The following is a 23,652-nucleotide window of genomic DNA, read 5'->3' as shown; positions in this document are numbered from 1 at the left end:
CACATGGAGCCCCACAATGTCAAGCAAAAGTATTTTGACTTTCAAACACGGGCACTCAGGTTTCTAAACAGAAGAGTACTATGACAGAAGTGATTTTTAAAGAAAGACTTTAGTATGATGTAAAGCAGATTGGAGAGGGAAAGACAGGAAATTACATTAATTCCAATTTATTTACCCTAAGCATATTTATGGCCTCGGTTTTAGAGTTTGTGATTATAAAGACATCCCGTGTGTTTTCATAAGTCCTAGTAAAATGGTCTTTGAAAGACTTACTTGGGCCAAAAATATATCATGTAAAATGCTACATTGGAAAGAATATGACCAAGTTTTATAATACACAATATTTTCAGGTGTGCACATTGAAATAAACTCTGAACGTTATCTCTGGTGAATCCACAGATGATGTTTCCTACTAACAGGAAGCTTCCAAGAGAGTCAGGACTCAAAATCCCTGAGAAGATACTGTAGTCCGTAAAATATTTTAAAGTACTGTCCTACTAAGTCTCTACCTCCAGCTATGACAATAACACACAAACTTACATTTATTTATTTTTTCTTCAAAATGTACCATTTATTTTATTTTTTTAATATAACACAATTTATTTTTTTTAACATATGCAATTATTTTCCCACAAACTTACATTTAAATACGTAGGATGGTGTGGCAAGGACTCCTAGTTATCCATCAATAGTCACCATCTCCTTCTTCTTTTAATAGTACATTTTCTAAGGTTTACCTGGGCACATTGCCTAGTCAAGACTACATTTCCCAGCCTCCCTTACAGTTAAGTGCAGCCATTACGACAAAGTTCTGGTCAATGGGTATGAGTGGAAGTGATGTAACTCATTTCTGGTTGTGTTTTTAACTGGGAGAGTTATGTGCTCCCCTCACTCCTTCTCCCCTCCTGACTGGTTGGTACCCAGATGTGATGACAGGAGCTGGGAGTTGTCAGAGGTGAAAGTTCCCATAACAGCTTTGAACTATTTACCTCTGGAAATTTCCAGGACAGTTAAAATTTTCTTTCTTGCCTAACTCCCTGTGTTTTGGAGTCTCTATATTAGTGCAGTTTAAACGATAACTTAACTACTGCAATAACTATCCACCTTTCCCTTATCTTGGTTTTCTACTTAAAGTAATGACAGACACCGAGACAAAAGTGATAAGGAAAAGGGATGTACTGGGCCCCATTACATTCTTGTTATCCTCTCCTGCTTACCTGGGAAGCTACCAGGGTCATAACAGGAGTAACAAACTTCTAATTATTCTTGCTATTTGATTTTACTCCCCCTCTTTATTAGCAAATAATTAAGGAGGCAATAATATTACACAGTCAGACTTACTAATGGGCCCAGGGTGCCTTTAAGTTTCAGGGTTGACTTAGGGTCAGAGACTAGAGATCTATACAGTTTGGGATTGATAAATGTTTAAACACTGGCTCCCTAGGGAAAAACAAGCCGCAGTTGGTAGGGTTTGCCAATTTCCATGGTGTAAATACTCCCACCATGGCTGACTTCAAGCTAGGAATATGAGAAGAAATGGTCACATCTGCACCTTGCAAGGTAATACTAGCTGGCTCCAGAGCCCTGGGCTCCGTCTATCTGTTGCCTCATCCTGGGACTGCTCCTGATTTCCTTACACCTTGGAGGAGGATGCTAAATTTACAGTGCTGTGCACCAGGGAAGGCAAAGACAACGTGGGGTGTGGCTCTGCTGCTCTCGGAACTGCATCTGGGGCCTGGCCTTCATCTGGCTGAGAATGCCCCTGTTCAAGTCAGTGTTTCATAAACTTGACGACACACTGGAAACACTGTGGAGCTTTAAAAACTAGCAATGCCTGGGGTCCAGCTGCGGAGAGTCTGGTTCAATTGACCTGGGCCAGGAGTGTTAAAAGCAGATACCTTAATGTGTAGCTATGGTTGAGAACTGCTGTAGTAGACCCTTTATTTATGTAGACCCCTTATTTATCCCTTATTTGCTTTTGGCATAAAAAGGAAAAATCAAGGTCGATAGCCTGGCGAAAAGGGAGGAGGTCAATGGCAAGGCCAGGACCATTTTCTTAGTGAAAGAAAAACCTGAGCAGAAGAAGTCTGTTTTCTGCCTCCTCTGTGGATCCTAGAAAGCACCTTAAATATTACTTTTCTGAAGCCTTAAAAAAAAAAACACCAGTGAGCCTTCCTTTTTAATTAGAAACAGGAGTAAGCATAGGAAATGCTGAAATCCTAGGAAGCTGTTATAGATCATTTAATACTCTCTCTTATGTTTTGAATTTATATAATAAACTAGTATCTTCATTGTGATATCTGGTTCAATTTCTTCCCATCCACGTTAGAAGTAGATGCTAAATTTCCTGCTATTTAAAAATCAGAAGACAACTAGGTTGTGTAGTTTTTGACCACTAAGTTAACCTCTGCAATAAGTTGTGACGAGAATTCCACAAATTGATAAAATTGCTAGTTTACTAATGAATCATCTTTCACACAATCTTATTTCATACAATCATAAATACACATCCATATGTAAATACACAGACAACATAAGCGGGACATGAAGGATATGTTGAGCCCAGAACCTGGTCAGTAGACAGGCAGCATGCAATGGCGGAAGAACACAGGAGCAGGAAGCCTGGGGCTCAGCCTGACGCTGTTCATGTCTGCTGCAGTTTTCTGAGTCATAAAAATGAGCACACAGAACAGGATGACTTTGGCTGCTTCAACTGTAAAATAAATTTTTTAATGTTGATTTATTTTGAGAGAGAGATAGAACATGAGCAAGCAGGGACAGAGAGAGAGGGAGATACAGAATCTGAAACAGGCTCCAGGCTCTGAGCTGTCAGCAAGATCATGACCTGAGCCGAAGTGGGAGGCTTAACTGACTGAGCCATCTCAGCGCCCCAAGGCCTCTTCAACTTTAATATTTTGATAAGATATCCTGAGACTGAAATCAATCAAAGTGTCGATCAACCACACAGGTTCAAAGAACCAAATAAGTTCTTCTGCTATGTTTGGTAGATATTGAGAAACTCTGAGAATGCACGTCTATTTCTATGGCCTTTCCAGTCTTCCTAAATCAGACATTGCAAATAAGTTTCATCTCCAGGTCCAGTCCACTGATCAATAATGGTCTCCCAAAGCACGGTGTTGAGAAGGTTTCTGAAGCCAGGTGAGGACTCGGTGGGAGTTAAGAGGGCCATGAGAAATGAAGATCATCTTGGGTCTGAAAGAAGTAAAACAGCAATACAATCATACTGCGTGCCATCTGTGTTCCCAATCTTTTCATTTAGACCAGTGTTTTCTTCATCTCCCCTCAGGTACTTTGGAAGTGAAATGAATTTTGGGACTCTGTACTCTTTGCCATCTTTTGCTCGGAAAATTTAGTCCATTATCAGAGTGGAAAGGGATCTGAAAGTAATTCAACCAAAGCATTCAGCTACTTACTAAGTCTTTGATAAGCAGCTTCAATTTAGGTAAAATCTTTATAATAACCCAACAACCAGCAGTTGATTCACTTCAACAACTAATTTATTTAAAGGAAAAAAAGACGTTATTTAATACTGTTTTGACTAAAACAAAAAAAATATGCTTTTTGATTCTTTGGCTTTTAAGCTAGTCCCATTAGACTCCGTCTGAAAGATAAATCGTGACCTTCCCTCTCTCCCACCTCCTTAGCCTGGGTGGCAGCGGTTTTCTCTTCAGGCTGTGTGACACCACAGCATGATCTGAAAAGTAATTAACTACTTTAGAAGTTAATCCAGCATATACTTTGAAGCAGAAGCAATTCCATTCCTAATAGTTCCTTGGCAGATTGATTCTTACTTCTGGCTCTCGAAACTGTATGTAGTAATTGCCCCAGAATTTAAAAATCATCTGGGGAATTCCTTCTTCCACATCTAGGGTACAAACAGCTAATGACTTTGACATGTAGTGTGTGTGTGTGTGTGTGTGTGTTGTCGAGGAAGGGGTTCTGCTGCTGTCTAAGCAATACCTCGGAAATCAATGTATGATAAGAAATTTGTCTCTTCTCACTGTAAAGACCTGAACAATCCTTACTTGACCAGATTGCAAAACTGCTTCAAAGCTAGTAAATTGATCACACGAAGAGAGAAATCTTTATGGGGTAGGTCTTCTCAGAGTGATGTGCTCTCACTTGGTTATAGAGTTGCCTGCTTTCCTATTCGTTTTGATGGTGCTGTGATTGGTTGTAGAAAAGTGCTATGACGTCTTCAGAGCAACAACTCAGTCACTTTGTAAACTACCCACTCATCTCTGGATCAAAAGATCTTACTTGAGGGGTGCCTGGGTTGCTCAGTTGGTTAAGAATCCAACTTTGGCTCAGGTTATGATCTCATGGTTTGTGAGTTTGAGCCCCGCGTTGGGCTCTGTGCTGACAGTGCAGAGCCTGGAGCCTGTTTCAGATTCTATGTGTGTGTCTCTCTCTCTGCCCTCCTCCCTTGCTCACTCTCTCAAAAATATATAAACATTAAAATAACTTTTTTATTCTTCCGTGAACACTGTTCCCATATACTGACTTCATTTTATGCCCATATTGATTGGATCATTAGACTATGCTCTGCACACTGTCCTTCCTAACCTTCCCCTGTGACTGGAGGAGTGGGCCCAATTGTTTCCATCTTCTCGAACGTTAGAGTCTCCTGCAGCACTTGACACCCAAGGAAGTTCTCATGCATAGTCCGTGAATTAACTATCCTGATGGTTGTGTTTAGCTTATATTAGTTATTTACACTCTGATCCTCTTCAAGAACTGAAGACCATTCATTTGGGGTTTTCAGCTATTATCAGTTATCCATCAGTCAGTATAAATCCTTGAGCTGTCAGGCAGATAGACTGCAATATCTTAAAAGGTTTGAAATATTAAATGTAATTGAATTAATAAATTATTCTTAAACCAGAGAGGAATTTCCAGTTTGGGGATAATTAAAGAAATCTGTAAGAAAACAGAAAACTCAGGCCTTGCTCTCAAGTTGGTTGCAGTTTGGGTGGAGAAAAGACTGATGTGCACGAGACACCATGTACAACGTGAGGCAGTTGACTACAAAGTCCTACTGGTGCACCATCAGTTAGAAGGGAACATGATCTCTGAGGATTGGTTAATGATGAAGTCTTCAGAGGTGAGGTAAATTGAGTCAGATATTAAAGGGGAACAAGGTTTGGAAAGGCAAAAGGAGACGAGCAGACATTCTGAGTGAGATGCTGACAAGGGCAAATGCATGGTGGGAAAAACCAGTATGGCGAGGGAGGTGGTCAGCCTGTCTGCAAAAGGGCTTTGGAATACTGTGGTAATTATGTAGACCTGATAGGTAGGGGTCCAATGACAGTGGGGCTTTAAAGCTACTTTGAGAGGCTTGTGGTTAGTGCAATAGAAAATAAGGAGCCCCTGAAGGATTTTGACCCAGGGAGTGACACTATAAAATGGCGTTTTCAGATGCTATTCCTGGCAGTGATGTATGGGATGAAGGAAGACTGAGAATAAAGCAGCCGAACTGACTTAGCAGTGAGGGAAAATGGGACATTCCGATTATAGTGGAGGCAATGGAGACAGAGGCAAGAGATAATTCAGAAGAAATTTCAATCTTGTATCTTTCAGTCTTGTATCTGGCTAGATGTGGGACAAGGATGCAGTAGGTCAAGGATAAATTTTAAGGAAGGTGAGAGTTGGGGTTGGCGGTTCAATGACAGAACCCAGAAAGTCAGAGGAAGAACTGTCTTTGAATGTGTGGGATTTGAAATGACAGCGAACAGGGTGAGGAGGTGACTCCGTAGGAGGTTGATTTGAGAAAGGAATGAACTTTATTTCAAAACCTGAATCTAAGTCATTTAACATCACTAAACAAGAAGAATGGTACCTGACTCACATGGCTACAGGAGTGATGAACTGTGGTGAGAATGTGACAGTGTTTTGTAAAGTGCTACCCAAATGCAGGCCTTCAGCATTTTATTACATTCGCACCTTCTCCCGAGCGACATATTGCTAAAGAGAATGCGCAACTGTGCCTCATAGATTTCACACTGGTGTGTTTTGAGATCTGTCATTTCTGGCGACAGAGAGACTGGTTAGGAGGCCTTAGTAGCAAATCAGGTAAAAGGTGATGAGCATGTGGCTTGGGGCTGTGACCCCACAGGTAGAACTCAGTGGACTTATATGCTTTTCAGGAAGAAGAACTGATTGAATGTGGGAAATGAGTCAGAGGAAGGATTCTAGGATGACATCCAAGCTTCTGGTATGGGCAACTGACCGACTGTGATTTAAATCACTGAGGAAGAAAAGGTGAGAGGACAGTCACACTTGATCAGGAAGGAATATCATGAATTTAGTCTGGACACTGGTGGGCAGAATAATGCCCCATCTGAAGGAGTCCACCTCCTAATTCCCAGAACCTGTGAACACGTTACCCTTTATAGAAAAGGCACTTTGCAGGTGTGAGTAAAGATTCTGAGATGAGATTATCCTAGACTGTCCGGGTGAACCCAATGTCCTTTTGAGTGAAAGAGAGAAGCAGAAAAGTGAGAGAAGGTAGGGATGTGAGAAGGATGGGCCACTACCGGCTTTAAAGACGAAGGGGCTGCAAGCCAAGGAATGTGGGTGACCTCCAAGACTGGACAAGGTAAGAAATGGCTTCTCACCTAGCTCTTCCCGAATGAAGACAGCCCTGCTGAAACCTTGAGGGTAGCTAAGTGAAAGCCATGTTGGACTCCTTCAGAACTGTAAAGTAATACAGTCTGTGGTTTTAAGCCACTAAGCTTGTGGAAATTTTTTTACAGCATCCATGAAAACTAACATAAACACATTTGACATATGTAAGAGTCATCTAAGTAAAGATCTAGGACAGTTTTATATAGAGGTCTGGGATGGAATTTCCCTATAATTAGTCATCACCACATGTCATATATATGTATATGTTAACATCTCTGAAATCAGGATGTGTCTTCCAATTGATAATATCTTATAATTATTCTCAAGCAACAGCTGTGTCATCTGTGCATGTCCAGGTGGCCGGACTAGACAAATGTAACCTCTGGACATTCCAGTCAACAAAACACAAAGACTATTTGAGAAAGGTATGTGAGGCCAATTGTTTCCTAAAGATTTTCTGTTAATCAGTTTTGGTAAGGTCACAAAGGGCCGATATTAAAATCTTCAGAATGGGTGTCAATGACTTCAAGGGAATTCTTAGAGACCTTGCTAATTCTTTTAAGCAATGCTGATTTATCAATATTCATGATAGAATAAGAGACAGAATTGTGATGGAAAAACAAAGATGAATTTGAGTCAAAAAGTAGCTCTGAGGAGTTGGATTCTGAAACATTTTAAATAATACATTAACTAATATATTGTGCTTACATTTCCTTTTTATACATGCACAAAAGTCTAAAAGAACTTTTTAAAAGTTATGAAATGAAAATTTTAAGTGATGAGAGAGCATCATGTCAACCTAATTAACACCATACTTTTGTATTCATAAAATAATGGTGAATCTTATTGAATGGAATCTTAAACTTGACAGTCTTTTTTTTTTTTTTTTTAACTTGACAGTCTTTGTAGCTATAGAGGTGGGTGGAATGATTCAGAAAATACAGAATAATAAGAGTGGAAGATTCATGGAGAAAGTCTCACAAATATTACTACGAAGTAATTTAAAAATATGTATCTAGAGTTGTAAAAATATTTATACTCTTTACTCCCATTTGGGGTAATTCATCCCCAGAAAGTCATCCAAACGAATAAAAAAATAATTAGACAGTGGGAGGTTATTTCCATGAGGCATGGATGACAGGGTCAGGAGCTGGACTCTGACCCTGAGTCCCAGCCCTGTAATGTTGGCAAGCATGCCATGCCTCCTGCCAAATGGGAAACCCAGTTCATAGTTATTCAGAATACACTAGTGACTTTCATTCACTCAAGAGAATTTTATTCACATTTAGAGATAATAATTGTGAATATAAAGAATAATAAGTAGCAACAAGGAAAAAAGAGAAATACAATACTGAACATAACTACTGGTGAAACTTCATAAAAATATATATTAATATTGAAAGTGTATACAGAATGGGATTATGAGTGACTATTTTCTCCATAATTTTAATTTTGTGAGGCAGTATTATGTTATTTTATAATCATAGTAGAAGTAGGAGAAAACATGAGTTGAACAACGGTAGTTTGTGAAATAAAGCCATCAATCCAACTTCATAAAAAGTATATAATCTATATAAACTAGGAAATAATTAATAGAAACTTTATGACAAGTGACTATTAAAGGTCTGATCTGAGTAAATGAGGGTTTAAGATGGACTCAGGAAGCCCCAAAGCAGAATAACCCACTTATTTTCATGTTGTTTCACTAGAAGTAAATTGGTCAACAATACAGTGGTCCTTACAAAATCCAAAATAGGTTTTTTAAATTTATTTTTATTTTTTATTTTTTTAATGTTTATTTACTCTTGAGGGAGAGAGAAAGACAGTATAAACAGGGAAAGGGGAAGAGAGAGAGAGGGAAACACAGAATCCAAAGCAGGCTCTAGGCTCCAAGCTGTTAGCACAGAGGCTGACATGGGCTCGAACTCATGAACTGTGAGGTCATGACCTGAGCCAAAGTAGGACGCTCAACTGACTGAGTGACCCAGATATCCCATAAAATAGATTTTTAAAAATATTTATTTATTTTGAGAGAGTACAAGCAGGGGAGGGGCAGAAGGACAGAAAGAGAATCTTAAGCAGGCTTCACGCTTAGCTCAGTGCCGGATGCCGGACTAATTCCCCAATCATGAGATCATGACAAAACCCAAAATCAAGGGTCACATGTGGGGCACATGGGTGGCTCAGCTGGTTGAGCATCTGACTTCGGCTCACGTCATGATCTCACAGGTCACAAGTTCAAGCTCTGCAGCGGGCTCTGTGCTGACAGCTCAGAGCCTAGAGCCTGCTTCAAATTCTGTGTCTCCCTCTCTCTCTGCCCTCCCCCTGCTCACACTGGTCTCAAGAATAAATACACATTCAAAAAAAAAAAAAAAAAGAATCGGTGCTTAATCAATTGAGCCACCCAGGCACCCCCAAAATAGATTTTTATTTAACTTCTACTTAATAACATTTTTGACATCTTCAAAGATCTCAAAGGATTTTCACATACAATAATCTTTTCTATCCTAAAACTTGGGTAGAATGAGCAGCCACACTGTATGGTAGAAGAATTGGTAAAGACCTATCCAAGATAACCCACTGCCCAAAAATTCAAGTGAAAAATATCATTAGCCTTTTGCTGCTTAATTGATAACAAGTACCCAGCATTCTGTACTCATCGAGCGCTGCTGAATGTACTTCTCCAGCTATGTGACGCCCATGACTTTAGATATCTAGGATTCCCCACTCCCGCATTTAGAATTCTCTTCATCAATGCATCAAAATTTTCTCTACCTTCTTAAATGTAAATCGAACATAATTTAGCCTTTCAAACTGGAGAATTCATTAAAATGAATTCTCAACAATTATATACTAACTTACTTGCAGTGATAACTTCTTAGATTATTTAAATTCACAATAATTCTTATGAAAAATAACCCAGGGTATATTTTTACCTTTTGCTTTCCTGGATAACCATTCCTGAATATGTATGTGTATACACACACCTAGACCCAGGTGAACAAACATGTATACACACACATACACAAAGACATACAGATCCGTCCTGGCAAGCCTCCCTCCTTTCTTACTGCCCCTTCTCAATTTCTTCTGATTTGCCTTGGACATAAAAACTAGTAAGCAAATTTGTTAAAAATGTGTGTAGAACAAGAGTTTAAAAGTTGGAGTTGGGTCCTTTTATATATATAAAACTATAAGCATGGGCATAAAGCTATTTAGAGGCTCTTTTTAAAATTTTTTAAAAATGTTTGAGATAGAGAGAGGGATATTTTGATATTTTTGAGATAGAGAGGGGAGAGAGAGAGCAAGCAGGGGAAGGGCAGAGAGAGAAGGGGAGGGGCAGAGGCAGAGGGAGACACAGAACCTGAAGCAGGCTCCAGGCTCTGAACTGTCAGCAGAGAGCCCAATGCAGGGCTCGAACTCACAAATGGCAAGATAATGACCTGAGCCAAAGTTGGACTCTCATTTGACTGAGCCACCCAGGCGCCCCATTGAGGCTCTTTTATGGAGAGACGAGATGGTTGGAAAAAGAAGCCCTCGTCAAGGGAAGCTTGAGAAATAGTCATTTGTCAGGGCCCTGAGTTTTATGCTTCACTCTTTGATCTCTAGAAAATTTCTGTATTTATCTGAAAGTATCCACCCCTCCATCCATGCAGTTGTAATGGGAAAAGAAAGACCTGCTGGGCACTATGACCTCTCTTCACAGGATCATGAATGTCTGGCACAGGGGTGGGCACGTGACTGAAGACTGGCCGTTCATTTTCTTCCCTGGACACTTGAAATCAGAAGGAAAGGAGGGAAAGGGGGAAAAAGATCCGTCTCTCTCTAAGTGGCTGGACCCATCAAATGAACATTCAGAGAACTGTTACGAGTCATAATTTCCATTCCATAAACACAAAAACAGAGAAGGCAGTAAGAGAGGAAGGAACAGACTCACAGAAAAAAGAACTAGAAGAAGCTGGGACTGCTTCTAAGAGCCTGGATCTAGTGCCTTCCTGAGGTCCACCTAAATCTTTGTCCTTGAGCTCTACTTATCCTAGGGGTGACTTTCAAAATATTTAACAAGGGCACAGGAAAAAACATCAAGACAGGGTCAGATGGCTGCCGCCCAGTCCTGGAAGTCTGCTGCCCTTCCTGGCATTACCTCTGTTGTCACAGGCCACAGAACCTTGAGAGGTCCCCAGAGATAAACTGGGGTGGCTGAGGCAGTGAGGAGGCCTTTGGGGGTCTCAGAGCAACAGAAACAGAGCATTTTAGGATGTAAATAACCAGCATCATCATATAAGTACAACCAATCAGGCTGCCTGAGTGCTTCAGTCAGTTAAGCATCAGCTTCGGCTCAGATCATGATCTCACGGTTCCTGAGTTCGATCCCTGCGTTGGGCTCTGTGTTAACAGCTCAGAGCCTGGAACCTGCTTCAGATTCTGTGTCTTCCTCTCTTTCTGCCGTTCCCCTGCTCGTACTCTGTCTCTCTCTCTCTCAAAAATGAAAAATAAAAACATTTTTTTAAAAAAGCACAACCAACGTCAACCAGCCCTGTCTGTGCCCTTGCCTTTTCACTTCAGCAAGTTTGAGTGGTTGATCCACAACTGTAAATGTAAAGAAAAGAAAGGTGATTTGTGCTGTATCATGCTTTGCCATCTATTTTGCTGACTGAATTTGATGGTAAATTCACCAAGCCTTAGGGGCTAGTACAAACTCTGGAGTAATTTTGTTCAGTCTCTCACCTAAATTTACTTTTCATGTAAAAAATTTAGCAGAAGGAAGAAAAAATCTGTCATTTAATTTAATCAAAGCACAAGAAATAAACCCACTAATTAATTTTGTTCTTATTATAATATAATACATGATCATTGCAGAAAATATTTTTAAATCTTGATTTAAAAACCACTTGTCCAACCTTTAGTAAAACATCTGTTAGCACTTTTATTTGTATAGCCTTCTTTATATGCATCTCTAGAATTCCTAGTTTTTGTCAAAATAGTTTTTCATTGCAACCACCCCTTCATATATTACTTCTTTCTTTCCATGAAACCCAGATTTTTAAATCTCGTGTCCTGTATTTCATTTCTTGGTGTTTAGGCATTGGGAGGAGGGGGGAGGCCAGGTCTTCAGAGTTCTTCGAGGTACAAGGTTTATGTAGCTCTTTGCTCCCTGCTCCCAGTGCAAATCTCAGGAGAGCAGGGTTGACCTTATTTCCAGGCAGAATTATTCATGTCACCACTTTTACTTTGGAAGCTGCTTAGCGAGTCATGTCTGACTGTATGAGAAAGGATGAATTTACACATTCAGCAGCAGGTGCACTGAAGTCAACGAAGTCCATTATTTAATCTCCAATATTAGCTCCCAAATTGCAAAATGGGAGGAAGACAAATGAGTTATGAAACCTCATATATCACTTAGCTTCCTTACTTTTATCCATTGGGAAAGTAAAGTCTTTTCAACTAAGAAAAGCTGTTTGCATTTAATCACTTGGACTTATATCTAGAGTATTTTTTAAGGTAATGCAAATTGTTGGTGTTAAAGAAGATCCGCCAGGCCAAGTAAAGTGACCAACCAGTGTGCGGGGACAGATCCCCTACGATGCAGCAGAGATGGAAGGCCTGAGCATTCAAATGGCCACAAAGGAACAGCCAGGGACACTGAAAATAAAGAGCAGCAGTTAAGCCATGTGAGGCTGTGCAGATCTGTGCTCCTAGAAGCTCAATAAAAGGAAATAAGAAAAACTATTGCCAGTTTGGTCCACATGGATACAGTGCAATGCCCAAAATGATGTAGTGGTTCACCTGAACTCCACATCCATCATCATCTGTTTGGGTCTGGTGCTCAGTTCTGTAGACCACTTTTGAAGAGGGAGACTGGCCATTTAGAGCATATCCAACAGTAAAACTAGCCAGAGGCAAAAAGGCATATAAGGAGGTTTTAAGGTAACAGGTATGATTCATTTGAAGAAGGGAAGACTGAAAGAGAGGATGTTACTCTCTTTATAAATTTGAAAGCACCTAAAGGTCTATCAAAAGGGAAACATGTAAATCTATTATGGCATGTCTGTATTAGGGGACGCTATACAGCCTTAAATTAAGAATCTCACATTCGGGGTACCTGGGTGGCTTGGTTATTTAAGCAACCAACTTCGGCTCAGGTCATAATCTCACGGTTTGTTAGTTCAAGCCCCACGTAGGACTCTGTGCTGACTGACAGCTCAGAGCCTGAAGCCTGCTTCAGATTCCATGTCTCTCTCTGTCCCTCCCTTTGTGTCTCTGCTCCTCCCCTGCTCACTCTGTGTCTCTGTCTCTCTGTCTCTGTCTCTCTCAAAAATAAATATTTAAAATACTTTTCAATAAATAAAATTTTTCTTCTTTAATGTTTATGAATTTTCTACAGTAAAAATATGACTTCTGTATTCATGTTAAAGCCAATAAATATATATCCAAAGAGAGAGAAAGAGGAAACAGAAGCCTGGAATGGTGAGGTGGAGGAGGATATGGGAGTATGTGTATGTACAGAGAGAGAGATCAGTGTTTTTATCTCTTTTCATTTTTATTTTAAATTATAAAAACTATGACTACTTCCTGTATAACTCGATAATAATTTCAATCATTCAACAAATATTTATTGAGCATCTATTAAGTACTTTTACTCTTCATGTTCTAAAGGACAGAACAAATAGCAGTGGGTGGAAGCAACATGGGAACAGAAGGTAGGTAGCTCAGTATAAAAAGAAGTATCAGAACTACCAACAACAGAATAAACTGCTTTATACAGTGGAGAACTTTCGTGTCATTGGAAGTATTCAATCATTTACATTACTGTGGGAAATCTTATGATAAGATGTCTGACTTCCAAGATCTCTTCTGATGCTGAGGATTTATTACTTTCTAAATTAACTTTAATGATCAGGAGACAAGTCCTCAGCACTCATCTACCATATAATACTGGGCAAGTCAATTCCCTTCCGATAGTCCTTTCTAAAATAGGAGCAATAAGACTGACTTGGACCAATGTAAACTTGACAGATGAGATTCAGAGAATGTTTCTGAAGTACTTAGATCATATTTAGTAGATAAACAAAGGCATTTGTTGTAAATAATCTAATGCACTACTCAGGCAGAACTACAGCATTGTCTACAATGTAGAATCTTTAAAGAATGTCTTAAACCCAAACTAGGACTGCAAATGCTTTAGAAACTTCTGGTTGTATATGGAGCTCATTGTTCATCTATTATTTTCATTTTCACAATATAATTATGCCACAATGTGACCTCCTTCATACTGGCATGTTCATATCACAATGATTCAGAAAACATAATTTTGGAGGTTTAGGCATTTTTAAGAAGTAGCAGAGAAGCAGCTGGGTGGCTCAGTTGGCTAAGTGTCCGACTTCAGCCTAGGTCAAGATCTTGCCATTCCTGAGTTTGAACCCCTCATCGGGCTCTGTGCTGACAGCTCAGAGCCTGGAGCCTGTTTCAGATTCTGTGTCTCCCTCTCTCTCTGCCCCTCCCCCACTCACGCTTTGTCTCTTTTTAAGTAGAAGAAAAAATATAATTGCAAAAGCAAATCAATGCCACAATGAGCTACCTCTTCATGCCCACTAGGATGACTATAATCAAAAAGACACAATCAGAAACGTTGATGAGAAAAGGAGAAATTGGAAACCTCATACAGTGCCAGTGGGAATGTAAAATGGTGTGACCACTCTGAAAAACAAAAGAGCTTCGCCATTCCTCAAATGTTAAATGTGGAGTTATCACATGACTCAACAATTCTACTCCCATGTATAAATCCAAGGGAAATGGAAACTATATCCACAGAAAAACTCGTCTGTGAACGTGCATAGCAGCATTATTCCTATAGCTAAAAAGTAGAAATAATTTAAATACCCACCAACTGATAATCAAAAATGTAGTATTCATAAAACGGAATATCATTCAGCAACAAAAAGGAATGAAGTATTAACACGTACTACAATATACAGGAACCTTGAAAACATGAAGTTAAGTGAAAGTAGCCAGTCACAAAAGACCACATATTTCAAGATTCCATTTAAATGACATGTTCAGAATAGGCAGATCTATAGAAACAGAAAGTAGATTAATGCTTGCCTAGGACTGGGAGGCTGTAGGAAGGGATCTGACAATGACTGCTAGTGGGCACAGGATTTCTTGTTGGGGTTATGAAACACTCTAAAATTAGTTGTGTCAATGACACAACTCTGAATACACCACAACATTGCATCATATACTTTGGGTATATTTCAACAATGCTATTTTGATAAAAGAAAGAGAATTCTATTTTTACAAGTTCATTTCAGTTTCCTAAATTTCTCTGGCTGATATCAGGCCTCCTGTAATATTTTCTAGGTACAGTATCATAACCGAGACACCGCTACAGAAATAGTATGTGGTCTTCCAATACAATTTTCCACTGTGAGTCAAAATTTTGAAGTAAAGGCCAGAAGGTAAAACAAACTAGCAAACCAAATTTTGACCTCGTGAAAAATACTGCAGATGTAAAATATTAGTTCTAGGACATCATGACCTAGTTGGACCCAGTTAAAATTACTGTAGATGAGTGCTTCATTGCATGGACAAAAATCTAACCAGATAACAAAGCAGATGTTCCAATGTTTCAGGGTGCACAAGTGAAAAGCCAGTCCCTGATTTGGGTCAATGTCTTCTAAAGATCCAACGAGGAGTAATTTTTAAGTCACCAAAAAGGAAAAGAGGAAAGAAACAAAAACCACAAATGAAGATGTTCACCAAAGAAGGTGGGGATTGACGGGGAGTGGCAGAAATACATTTTTTTCTTGCTTGCTTTGTCTTTCTAACTGGATTGAAAAGACCCACGTGCCCTTCTTTTGAGTCCCTCCACAGTACTTAACACAGTATCTTGCCACAGGGAATCATAGTGGCCTAAGACCCTACACTGCCCAGCTTCTGCCCATCCTCACCTCACCTCACCTCATTCCACACCTTCTTTCCACATGCTGATTCCGCCATTTTCACATCTCAGGCTCTTGCCCACCTTAGGCCTCTGACCATGTCGTCCTCTGAATGAATGCTCTTCAATGCTATTTTCATGGTTCCTTTCATTTTCAGGTCTCTGCTCAGATGTTACCTCCTCAGAGAGGCCGCCCTCACCACCCCCATAAATTAAGTCAGTTCCCTTGAGAGTCTGTCAGCTCATCCAATTTGTTTACTTCATAGTATTAACCACGAAAGTCTTTCAACAATATTCTACAAATATTCATTCAGTCCCTAGTATTAGGTGCTGGGGATATATCCATGCAAGAAACAAGCAGTAGTTCAATTTATATCTGTAGCTCATTGAATATTCTGTCTTCTCTATCATACCCTATCATATAACCTCTTTGTAAGTAGGGACTGGCTAACAGGGAGGCAGCATGGTGTACAGGTCAAGAGCCAAAGATTTAGGACTAGGATAGGATACTGGATCTACCACCCAACCAAATTATTTAACCACTCTGAACCTGTTTATCCAGCTGGCATAATAATAGTACCTTATTTGGGAGGTTATTATAAGGACTAATCAAGTCGGATGGTTTAGTCACTTAGAAAAATACTTAACACATAGTAAACCCTACAAAAATGTTTATTAGATAAATGCTGTTTGACTTTTGGGCCAATACAGTACATGAAAAATAGCTTGTTTTAGTTAAGTGAATTAATAATTGTGGTACCTGTGGTTAAACATATTTTAACTGGGCCAAAACTTAAAGAGAGAGCCAATAAACAAGAGTAAAATGCTCCTTTTCATCTCTGAGCTCTTTGATAGAAAGAATTCTTTAGTCTTAGAGATAGAATGTGACACTCTTGGTCAATTCCAAGCCAGAAGCAAGATTCTCTTTGGAATCTGCTAGAAATACTATGGTTCTTTTCTACTGTAGGAGGTTCTGGGACTTTCCAGGAAGGAAGGGCTATCAGAGTTTGGCTTAGTCTATAGTCTGGCTTCCCCTGTCACATGAAAGAAACCATCTGTCTCCTGGTGGAGCTGCTGGAGGAATCCCAAAGACATCTCTGTACTTGTCATCTGTTTCTCCTGTCCTCCTCTCATTATACTTACACACAACTTCAAATTTTGATATTTTTATCCATTGTAAAGCCAAAATAGAGTGATGATGAGGCTAACTACTAATCACTCCCAATAAGTCCTTTCAGTAAAATTCCATATGCATAAATGCAGTGTACCAGTGCCTGAATATTCTGTATGTACAAACTTTCAGGACAGATAGAATCAAATGAAGAATCAAAGCCATTGGGAGGTGCTGGTAAGTACTTACCAAGATACTATTAAATTCTGGCACTTTTGAAAATGTTATGCAGAAGACCAAAAATACAGAAAAACAAAATATTTTGTCATAGTTTCCTTCAAGAAGTCCACAGTCTACTTAGATCAGAATCTCCATACATCAAAATAGGGGAAAGTTTATAAAGGAGTACCAATATATGGGAAACAGAATAATGGGCAACAGCCCCCTGGAAGGTCCAGGACCTATGACTTTGTTAGGTTACATGGCAAACGGGAATTCAAGTTGGAAATGTAATTAAACTGCTAATCTGCTGTCCTCAAATAGGGAGATTATTCTAGACTATCAAGGTCCAATGTAATCACAAGAGTACTTCAAAGGAAGAGAGAGGCAGAGAGCACTGGAGAAAGAGATATGACGACAGAAGTAGCCTCACAGAGATGCGATGCTGCTCTCTTTGCAATGAAGGATGGGGGCCCGTGAACCAAGGAATACAGGCAGCCTCTAGAAGTTGGAAAAAGCAAGGAAACACATTCTCCCCTAGAGTTTCCAGAAGAAACAAAATCCCAACAACATCTTGATTTTAGTTCCAATGAGACCTCTGTTGGAGTTCTTGCCTACAGAACTCTAACATAATAAATGGATGCTGTTTTCAGCCACTAAATGAATGGCAGTTTGTTACAGGAGCTAGAAAACTAATACAACATGTATAAAACACCAAGTAGTATCAGAAAACAAATGAGGAAGGAGACAGAGAACAAAGCTGACTTAAGTTATCAGGAAAGGTGATTTTGACTGAGTGGGCTTTCCAATTGCTCTTTTCATGGTTTCTAGGATGAATGTAAAAAAAACAAAAGCTGAAAAGGGATATGTGTTAAATCTATAAACTCATAAAGGGAGCGTGGATTTGTTTCCCAAATCCCAGGTTACTAAAAACAGGAAGGACTTCCCTGAAACTTGAAAGAAGTAGCTTTCATATAGATGGGGGGATAGACAGACAATAGGTTGGGATGGGGGGGGCAGGGGGATAACAGAGAGACAGAGAAAGAAAGAAAAGGAAGCCATTGTTTTATGAAGTAAGAACCCTTTTATCCTTAGAGATTGAAAATACAAAAAGATTTAAAATTTCTGGATAAATTCAGGGATGCCAGATCCAAAATGAGGTCAGGGAAAACAAGATGTTAGGGGTGAATGCTAAGCCTCTGTCATATAAAAAACTTGTTTCCCCAGCCTGCCCTATGAAATCCTGTCTGAGACAGACCTAGCTTCCAGTGACTTGGAGCTGACACGGCATGGCAATTTCTGTTTCTGATCCCTGGTTTGGGGCTTCCTCAGAGGATAACAAAGCTGACTTAACTGTTTCCCTCCTTCCACACTAATCATGTGTGTGTTTTTCTGATCTAGAAAACATCAAACAGGAAGGACACCTGGGTGGTCAGTCCATCAAGCATTCGAGTTTGGCCAGGTCATGATCTCATGTTCATGAGTTCGAGCCCCACTCTGGGCTGTGCTGACAGCTCAGAGCCTGGAGCCTTCTTCGGTTTCTGTGTCTCCCTCTCTCTGCCCCTTACCCACTCACACTCTGTCTCTCAAAAAATGAATAAACATTAAGAAAAATAATAAAAGAATAAAAATAGCAAACATGAAAGGTAAGGTCCTCATGTGCCCTTTTAGGGAGGACACTGAAGCCTGGCATCGTAAGCAGCTGAAAGCATCTTTTCTAACTGCGGGGGCATCAGTCACACCACTGCTCTCTTGTTGCACAGATACATGATTCCTTCCCTCCCACAGGAATTCTTCTCCCTGTCTCAATATTCTCTACTTCCTAGTGGAGTGTCTTCCTCTGAGCTGTGGACAGCTGGTTACTCCTCAGGGAGCCACAAGACAATGGTGGGTGAAGTGACACCTATAAACTCTGCCAGATCTTGCTGGTTCCTTCCTCATCCAGAACAGAGGCCCACAGTTTGCATGGAAGGAGTACATGGGATCAGTCAGAATCTGTTGCAGCCCATGAGACCTCACACTGGGACGCTGAGGGACAGATTTGATGGTGGTGTCACTGCAACTGCTCTCACAGTTATGGGATGAGACCCAGGGACCAGATGCTGAGCATTACTCACCCTTTCAGTCTCCTGGGTTGACATGTGATAATCTGCTAACAGCCAGAACATTCAGTTAGGCCTTTAAACCAGTAAGATTTGGAAACTGGGTATGGTGGACACCTTCTTATCTGAATCTGACAGACGCAAAAAAAAAAAAAAAAAAAAAAAAAAGAGAGAGAGCGCGAGTTGAAGCTACCAACCCCATTCATTTGCTTTCCTATGTAAATTGTCAGGGTGACTACAAAATTAGCTATAACTCATTTCAAACCCAGGCATGTACCAGTCAGGCTTCATTTTAGAGAACGATGGACTTAGAAATGTTTTAGGTTCCCAGCAACTGTTCAAAAGCAGATAAGAAATATAACCCACACTCATGGGTGTGAAATAAAACCATCTGATCATCACATTACCATCATATAAGGCAGGTGTGGCTTTTTTCACTTAAGGATGTTGCTGGACATTTCTAAAGTCTGGGGAGTAGAAGGCCTCTCTGACCAACGTTGTTAGCTGTTATTCTTTATGGAGGTAGACCTTATTAGTGCCAAAGGAAAATATTGGAGCTAATTCAGGAGGCATTTTAAATTGATTGTCTTACCAATTGAAGGCCAAAAGGGCAAAAGGAAACAAATGACCATAAAATGAATTTTCTGCTGCTGGAATAAAAGAGTTCCCTAGAAATTAACATCTCTGCCCTGCTGATCCACTGATAGGGATTGCCAGTAATATTCAAAGAACTTTGCTCTTTTATCCCTGCCACACCTCTTGTTCTTTCCAGTGTTTATTCCTATTATCATCTACCAACATATGAGGCAATTTTGTGCATAAGGCCTTTCCTAAAGCTTGGCTCAGTTCTATTAACCTTTCTGCAGTAATTTATAGTTAAGATCTAAATGGCACTGGTGCATGTAAATAGTGTCTGTGGCTCTACCATCATGAGGAGAGCACTGTGCTTAAGTGGCTTCAGCACATTTGTTCAGAACATTACAGAAGGAACCGCTGAGATCTCTGTAGGAAGTTATTTAGCGAAATTCTCCCAAAGATTAACACTGCTTTGTAATAGACTTTTTGTTGTGTGGAATCAAGTTATTTTTAGGGAAATGTGTGGAATTCAAGACTCTGTCTTTCTTTAACATCAATTTTTGAGTTGCTCACCTAAAACGGAAAAAAACTTTCAAAGCTAAGAGATTTCAGGGACTTGAAAATTTCCTTGTGAGTTGTCACCAACAATGAATGGTTGGAGAGATTTCTCTATATCTCAGGAATAAATGCAAAGAAAGTAAAGACATCCTTTTGCCAGGTTGATACCATGGAAAAAGTGTCTTTCCTTTCACCTTCTCTTACCCAAAAGCAGTTTATTCCCGACCATTCTCCAAAACTGCCCATCCAGATGCATAGGAGGCCTTACAGTATCTAATTGGTCCAGTCAATCCACTCTTCAAATATCTCCCTGAAACTTGATTTCTTACATACTTCCATCCATCCATCCATCTGCTTATTAATACTCTACTGCTCGCCTACGTTTGTGAGTCTCTCTGCAAAATTCTGAGATACAACTGTGGGCAACATGAATATGGCTTTTTTCCTAGTGGAGTTTCAAGTCTCATCTAGGAAGAGACACATTCAAAAGGTAATCCCACAAATAATTATTTACTTGCAGTAGGATAAGTGCTCTAGAAGAAAAGTATGGTCCAATGAGAGAATTTAACTGGGGTTTCTAGCCTAGTCTGGGCATGGAGGAGGTGAGAGAGGCCAAAAAAAAAAAAAAAAAGCTTCTCTAAGGAAGTAACATTTTGTGCTGATTCTTAAAGGATGAATAGGAATTCATCAGGCAAATAACGTGTGTGGAAAGGCAGGCTGGAGAGAGAAAAGAGGGAGGGCAAGCCAAGTGGGGATTAGAGAATCTAGGCAGCCAAATAAGCAAATGGGAGGGTCTTGGTGTGTGAAGGCCCTGGGTACTGTGAGTGACAAGAAAGAGCAGATCAGTGTGGCTGGAGCATGGCCAACAGAGGGCAGGGAGCAGAAGATCAGGCCAGATTTTACTCTTAGAAGGGCTTAGGAAGAAATAGTTGGCTCATCTTAGCTTGCTCCCAGAGCAGTCAAAATTCTGAACCTACGGCCTTCTTGGGATTCTCAAGCTGGATGTGCCCTTTCTGAAAAACCTGTCAGACCTACATCTCTGAGGCCAAGCTAAATAACACTGGGCCAAAGGCCACAAGTGAAGAACAGTCAATCAGAGACCAAATACCAAATGCAGGGTGTGGACCTGGTCTGACTCTTCATTTGACCAAGTCAACTGTAATTAGACATTTGGGGGATATTGAGGAAATATAATGCAGATGATGTATTAGATGATACAAAGATTATTGTTAATTAGTAAGTACAAAAATGGTATTGTGTTTGAGAAAGAAAATGCTCTTATTTTCTCATAGGATTCAAGAGTGAAATGTCATGATGTCTGTGATTTAAATTCAGCAACATTTTCAAGAGGTATATATACAAACAAGTGACCCCCAAGATGCAAACTAAAAGTTTTCCTAAAAAGAGATTTTTATATCATCGCAGTGAGGATACATTCCAAGATATAGAGAATAAGAGGACCAAAGACACAGAACACAAAGCATGAAGTGTGCTTTAGAAACAGCAAGTAATTCGCTTCAGTTAGAATTTTGGGGTCTGTTATAGGAATGCTGAGAGACAAAACCAGAAGAGAGTTGGCCCCCATTACAAAGGGCCTTGAATGCCAGACAAAAGAGTGATAGCCCTGTCTTGCAGGCCCTCAAGGACTACCGAAAGCATGTGAGCAAGGGGGAAGCATGGACGCAGGAAAGAGTAGTTATGCCACCATGTATATGACAGGGGAGGCTGGAGACATATAATAAATAGTTGCTGTGCTCATAGTAAGTGTCAGACATTGGAGCATAAAGGTCCCTGCCCTTCTGGAGGCCACGGTCTAATGGAGGAAGGCAATGTTGAATAACCACATGAATAAGAGATGTAAAGGAAAAGTACAGGGTGTTGGAAGAGCTCATAAGGAACCTAATGTAGATGAAGGGATCAGGAAGTCATACCTGAAGAGGGGACATCTATCAGGATGTAAAGATGCTCAGGAGTGAGCCAAGTGGGGACCAGAGAGAAGGGCTTGCCAGGCAGAGGAGCAGGACAAGCACAGGCTCTGTGGCTGGAGGGAAAATGGCCCTTGTGACCTCCTGTAAAAGTCCTGGGGAGCAGAGCAGGAGGTGGGGGATTGTGGCTTGAGATAAGGAAACTTGAGGCAGGGTTAACTCACCGACCACCCTGTGCACAGCAGATTGGGCTAGGAGCCAACACCTGACCAAAATATCGACTCCTTGAAGCTCTCCAGTCCTCATTCCAGGTCACCAGCTATTGACTGCCGGAACCAACTAAAGCATCTCTCTTGGGAAGTGTGAAAGTGGAAGAGAAAGAGAGAAAAACCCAGAAAGAGAGAAAAGTAAACTGACAGGTAATAGAATGCAGGCAAGTAAAAACACAGAACAAGACACGTGAGCAAAGTGGCCCCTATTAAATACCTTGGCCTTTATCTTAAGAACAAATACTGGTGAGGAGTGACAGGAGCCTGACTTAGGACCACAGAAGTAGAAACAAAGAAGAGGGGGTGTGGTTTTAAAAACAAATTGTCCACAAATTCTTTGACACTTCATCCTTGATTCCCCTCATGCTGAATGTAGGCTGTACTTAGTGATTTGCTTCTAACAAATAGAATATAACAAAACCAACGGCATGTGATTTTCAAGACTAGGTTATGAAGAGACTGTGGCATCCATCTTAAGTCTCCCCTCCCCCATCTATCCCCCTCTCTCCCTCCCTCCTCTCTGTGCCTGTGGGGAGAAGCAAGCTGTCATGTGGTAAGCCACCCTATAGAGAGACCCACCTGGTGAGGAACTGAAGCCTCCAGCCAAGAGCCAGCAAGCAACAGAGACCTGCTAACAACCACATGGGTGATCTTGGAGGCAGATTCTCCAGCCCTGATCAAGCTTTGAGATGACTAAAGCCCCAGCAGCAGTCTGGCTATAATCTCGAGAGACCAGCTAAGCTGATTCCTAATCCTCAAGAACTGTATGGAACAATAAATTTGTCATTTTAAGCTGCTAAACCTCAGCGTAATTTGTTATGCAGCATTAGATAATGAATATACAAGGGGGATGGATGACACTGGTATTAGACAGCTAGAATCGCTAGGACTTTGCAATGAGAGCTGTTGGGCATAGGGAGAAAAAAAGAAGTAAAAGGGATTCTGAACTGTGAGTCTGGCTCACTGAGGTCCCATCTTAGAGAAGGGGAAAGAATGCAGGAGAAAGAACATTGCGGGAGAAAGTAATATGCATTTGAACTCACTGATTGTGAGGTGCTGGTGAGCTTTTCAGGTGCAAGTGTCTAGGAGATTTGGAAATCCGGGAAAGTGTTAAAGTGGGCATCAGGACAGAGGAACATGACAGTGAAGGGCATTTCCATGGAAGGTAAGGAGATAAAGAGAGATGAAAGGCAAACCCCAAGGAACATATGCATTTATGAAAACAAAAAAGGAAGAAGTAATGCTCAGAGAAAAGGGTGAAGATCCCAAACAGAGTTTTGATAAAGAGAAGATGTTCTGCTCA

At 40.4% G+C, this 23,652-nt stretch overlaps 2 long non-coding RNA genes across 4 annotated transcripts in view; one reads left to right on the top strand and one right to left on the bottom strand.

The window, feature by feature from the left end:
* Nucleotides 1-2,834: 2,834 nt before the first annotated feature.
* The window catches only part of LOC115302475, a 46,565-nt gene continuing 25,747 nt past the window's right edge, over nucleotides 2,835-23,652 (bottom strand). The window contains exon 3 of the long non-coding RNA XR_003913491.1: nucleotides 2,835-3,213. This is a non-coding gene — a long non-coding RNA (uncharacterized LOC115302475). The remainder of the gene's footprint in view (nucleotides 3,214-23,652) is intronic.
* LOC115302474 lies at nucleotides 16,771-23,150 on the top strand. 3 transcript variants are annotated; one of them, XR_003913489.1, is made up of 4 exons: nucleotides 16,771-16,937; nucleotides 21,448-21,505; nucleotides 22,326-22,499; nucleotides 22,893-23,150. It is a non-coding gene; the product is annotated as an uncharacterized LOC115302474 (long non-coding RNA). The 3 variants fall into 3 exon arrangements; XR_003913488.1 differs by having other exon boundaries at nucleotides 22,889-23,150; XR_003913490.1 differs by lacking the exon at nucleotides 16,771-16,937 and having other exon boundaries at nucleotides 21,488-21,505; nucleotides 22,323-22,499; nucleotides 22,889-23,150.

This window comes from Suricata suricatta, chromosome 9 (assembly GCF_006229205.1).
Source record: "Suricata suricatta isolate VVHF042 chromosome 9, meerkat_22Aug2017_6uvM2_HiC, whole genome shotgun sequence".
In the NCBI taxonomy this organism is placed as follows: Eukaryota; Metazoa; Chordata; class Mammalia; order Carnivora; family Herpestidae; genus Suricata; species Suricata suricatta.
Note: the sequence above shows the minus strand (reverse complement) of the source record. Positions and strands in the feature narration are given on the sequence as shown.